At 30.6% G+C, this 5,418-nt stretch overlaps 1 protein-coding gene across 1 annotated transcript in view; it reads right to left on the minus strand.

The window, feature by feature from the left end:
- The window catches only part of LOC144973468 (core histone macro-H2A.1-like), a 592,749-nt gene that overhangs the window by 410,867 nt on the left and 176,464 nt on the right, over positions 1–5,418 (minus strand). The gene's annotated exons all lie outside the window — the stretch shown is intronic.

Consider the following 5,418-nt stretch of genomic DNA (forward strand, 5'->3'; position numbering starts at 1 on the left):
GTCCAGTTGTATGACACTCAGCTTTGGAGTTTTAGGTCCCTGTTTCAAGTCCTGTTGTTAGGGGAACAAGTTTTATCCTTTGAAAAGGAGCAGAATGAGGGCTAAATTTTAGTAGAAGTAGATTTAATTCCGTGAGCATGAACTCAGCGCTATATCTTTTTTTCTATCTGGACTGTTTAACAGGTACATGCTGATAACACAGAGATATTTTTGGAAGGAAAAGCACTTAATAGGACTGTAATGAAAGGTCTGTAACAATTGATATTTCGTCGTCATCATCATCATTAATATCATCATCTTCACCATCCGCATCATCATCATCATCATCTTCATCTAAATCATCATCATCATCATCATCTTCATCTAAATCAACATCATCTTCATCATCATTTACATGAATGGTTTTTATATTGCGACTTAAATATTCTTACTGTTATTCCATTTTTTAATCCTTAAAAAGACAAACCTGGATTCTTTTATTATTTTTCGTAGAGGCATTGTCTATCTTGAAAGACGAATTAAATCCAGACTCCTCTCCTCTGCTGGCTTCACCAAAATACAGGAAAGATTTGGCCTGCTCATTGTTATACAAGGTGAGTGAAAAAATTTTGGAGCAGACACTGAGTGCCAGTCACAGTTTCAGAAAGAACAAAAAAAGGATGTCCTTCAGATCCATAAGGCCCATGGGGCCGGAGTTTATCTCGGTTTCTATACTGGAAAACGGACAAGAGCAATTGCTTTTGAAAGGATGTTATTCTATTGTAAAGTACTTTCTGCCAGATCTAACAGACCCAGCTACCCAATCACTTCTAGGTCGACAGGGGGCTAATAAAAAATCTCAACCTCACCCGGGATCGATCTCAGTCCCTTTGTGTGCAAAGCGAGTGCTCTACCAACTGAGCTAATGAGACCCCAAAATAAAGAAAAACACACACAAAAATTTATTTTTTTTAAATCACCAAACATCAGATCGAAACTGAGATTGCCAGAGACCTAATATGAAAACGCGACATGGTCAGATTAAAAAAGATCACTTTTTTTAATTTACCAATTGCCCTGGGCTGTAATATACTTAGATCCATATTTTAACAAACAAAAATTTCCACCACCAAGTTGATTGAGTGATTTTTCACAAATGTATCATCTAAAAAAGGAATTGTCTGGAGGTGGACAAAAGTAGTCCTTCAGAGCCATTGGCCCATGGAGCCAGAGTTTATTCCAGTTTCTATAGCGTGAAACAGAAAATAGCAACTGCTTGCTATCCTTTGGATAGGATGCTAGTCTATCGCAAAACACTTTCCGTCAAATCTAACAGCATTTCCCAAAATTCTTATATCAATCGCAGTGTCATGATTTGAATAAGTTGTTCATTCTTATCTTATGTTCTCTCTGTACCACCTCCCATCTTATCTATTTTAAAAATTGGGTTGGGGGGGGGGGGGGCATTGCTATATAGATAATCACTGTTCACGTAATATTAGATAGGCTGTATTTGCATTATGAAAATATTATTATTATTATTATTATTATTATTATTATTATTATTATTATTATTATTATTATTATTATTATTATTATTATTATTATTATTATTATTACTGTTACTACAGATGAAATAGCAAAATTGCATTTCCCAAAAACTAAAATGAAATGCATGGGGATATGATAACAAATTGTAATTTTGAAATAACTGACAAGGTTTCAAGAATAATTTGAGGTTGAAGTTTCTGTAGCTTGTGGAGCTCTTCTTAAACATATCTTTCATCAAATATAAGCTTCTTTCTTTGTTCTTTTTATATTGTGGATCTCAGTAGCAGACCTGCCTACTTGTTATGGTAAAATTTCGTAGTTTTCAGGGTGGAAATAATAGTAGGCACCATAGCTTACTTTATAACAGACCGATCTCTCCGTACCAGGTTAGATAATGCTTCAAATTGCTAAATTTATGTGCTCTGCCACCAAATCTTCATTTTCAACAAGTTTTATTGAGTCTAATGTCTTTATACAGCTCTGTGATTGAAGCCGAAAATAAGCCGAAAATTCACGGACTACGAATTTTTCGTAGTAGTAGGCAGGTCTGCAACAACCATTTATAAAAATAAGTGCTAATTATTCTTAGAGATATTGGCTGCCTGAAGTTATTTTTTATTTTGATATTTTGATTTTCAAGGCTCTGCTTGGAATTTGTGGATCTCAAAATTCTAGACTGCTTTCTGGACAAGTGCCACTCCATAGACCAATCTCATCTGGACTGCAGACCTATCAAGAAAAAAGGAGTGATTTCCCTTTGAAAAATGCTATGCCTAAGAAAACTGCTCCTTTGCAGGTAGGTCGTATCTTTATATATATTGAAACAAGACACTCTTTGCATCTTACATTTAGCAATACGTGATAATATGTCATATATGTAAGAGTTAAACCATAGCTGCTTTACTCTTGAATTGTCTCTTTATTTTGATGATATTCATTATCATGATTGTGATGATGATGATGACAACGACGGTGATGATGATGATAATGGTGATGTTGTTGATGATGAAAATATTATTGCTGGTGGTGAATGATAAGCTGCATGCATATACCATAGTTTTAATCACAAACCACGTTTGCAATGTCGCCCCAAAAGTTTTGGCTTCCATCATTCACTTTTTATAATAATTCTGTATTCTTATCCATTAAATGCAGTTGATATATAAGCGTAGATTTTTAATATATGCATTGCATGCCATGTCTGTTGTGTGCCTAGAGCTATATTGTTCAGGAGAAGTACTATGTAAATAAATTGCATTATTATTTATTATTATATATTATTATTATTATTATTATTATTATTATTATTATTATTATTATTATTATTATTATGTTGTTGTATAATGTATTATAATAATAATAATAATAATAATAATAATAATAATAATAATATTATTATTATTATTATATTATTATTATTATTATTATTATTATTATTATTATTATTATTATTATTATTATTATTATTATGTTGAGGGATGAAGATAAACATATGAACATTTTTTAGAATATAAAGCTTATTTACACAAAGCATGTTTAAAGTGCTTTGAACCAAAAAAAACATGAATTTGCATCAGAATAATTCCATTTTCCAATTTATTCATTGCAGGCATCTGGTGAGGCTGTGTTCATCAACGACATGCCTTCATACAAAAATGAAATCTTTGCTGCTTTTGTCCTGTCAAATGAAGGAAATGCTACCATTGATTCTCTGGACGCAACAGAGGCATTGGTAATCAGTACTATAGGTCCTAAATTGAATAGGTCATAATGTATATAAATCACATGTATATGAATAAATTGGTATTGATAATCAGCACTCTTGGTCATTAATAGAATAGGGCATATTGTATATAAAAGATCATCACATTTATATCATTAAATTGGTAATTGGCATTGGTAATCAGAACTATAGATCGTAAATAGAATAGGACATATTGTATACAAAAAATAATCACATTTATATCATTAAATTTGAGACAAAGCAGTATGATACAGTTGTATGGTCTTTTCTATTTATCCAAGACGTTTCGAGTTTGATTCCACTTGCAGTGCAGTTTGATCTTGAGAAATTCATCTTGCTCTAGCTCACTTTGTGGCATTTGGGACTGTAATATTTGTTGATATGGTAATATTACATGAAGAAGACTAGTTGAAATTTGAAGTAACAATAAACAAACTTTAATAAAGAATCATAGACAAACGGTCATGTTTGGGTTCATTCGTAAAAGTAGTAAAAAACAGAAAATATCAATATGCACCAATCCGCGCAGGTGAAAAATGCCTCAGGACAATTGAATGCGTTAAACAATTAGAGTATAAATACATTACAAGGACATCGTGGTTCAGTGGTATAGTCTTTGCTTCATACCAAAAAGGTACTGAGTTTGACTACTCACCTCGTTGTGTGGCCTTGAGCACATCACCTCGCCCAAGCTCACTTTACGGCGCTGCACTGCGGCTGACCCTGGGTATTCCAGTCTTCCTTTGGAATAAACCCTAAAGACAAATTTCCTCTTGGGGTTGAATAAAGGGAAACTATTTTATTTTATTTTTTATTATTGTTGCACTGTGACTGATGCCTGGGTTATTTTTTGGAATATACTTTTTGAAAAAAAATTAATACCCTTTATTCAACCCCAAGGGGAAATATGTCTTTAATGGTCTCTTCCAATAGAGTGCAATGCAAAGACCACACCGCTGAGCCACACTCCTTCCTCAGGGGTGAATGAAGTTAATTTTAAAATTTATTTGTCATGTTTTAAAAAAATATTTTGTTGTTTTTAAAAGAAAAAAAAACAGGCATTTTGAATATAACTCCTCCTTTAAAAGTGATTGTATCATATGATATGCAGAGAAGTCAAACTCTGTACCTTTCGGGTGCAATGCAAAGACCATACCGCTGAGCCACACACCTTCCTCAGGGGTGAATGAAGTTCAATTTTTTTTTTAATTGTCTTGTTTTTTGGGGGTTTTTTTTTTTTGTTGTTTTTAAAAGAAAAAAACTGGACATTTTGAATATAACTGCTCCTTTAAAAGTGATTGTATCATATGATATGCAGAGTATTGTCTTCTTCCAGCTGTTCACTTGTGAATACATGATATAAGAAAGAAATGAGTCACATGATATTTGTCATTTTAAAAATTATTTTTTTAGCATTTATATTATTAGTGCCTTCAATAGTTGTCTATCTTTACCAATAGTAATATTAATTATAATGATAATAATAATAAATAATAATAATAATAATAATAATAATAATAAATATTTATAATGATAATAATAATAATACTAATAATAATAATAATGATAATAATAATAATAATAATAATAATAATAATATAATAATAATAATAATAATAATAATAATAATAATAATAATAATAATAGTAATAATAATAATAATAATAATAATAATAATAATAATAATAATGATAATAATAATAATAATAATAATAATAATAATAATAATAATAATAATAATAATAATAATAATAATGATGATGATGATGATGATAAATAGCATGGTGTCATATTCTATGCGCTTTACAATGGCAATAATATTATGACATAAAATTAAACAATTGTAACAATAATCTAATATCACACATACTATCAGTTGACACGTACAAATAAAACCCGAGCTAATACAATACAATAAAAGGCACTATGCAAGATGTTTCTCGTAAAATGAATGATCTTTTAATCTTCCCTGTTGACAGCTTCAGTATTTTCAACAGTTGTATTTTCTCTTTCAGAATAAATTAAATATTTTTGTAAAAACACAGTTCTTGAATGAATTTTGATTCGTCTATGTATGTTTGTTAAGCAAAACTTTTTTTTCTTGCTATGTGGTGTTGGTAGCTTAGCACTTAGTGTTTCGTCTT

The sequence above is a fragment of the Berghia stephanieae genome, chromosome 5 (genome assembly GCF_034508935.2).
Source record: "Berghia stephanieae isolate SIO BIC M18660-M18661 chromosome 5, UCSD_Bste_1.3, whole genome shotgun sequence".
In the NCBI taxonomy this organism is placed as follows: domain Eukaryota; kingdom Metazoa; phylum Mollusca; class Gastropoda; order Nudibranchia; family Aeolidiidae; genus Berghia; species Berghia stephanieae.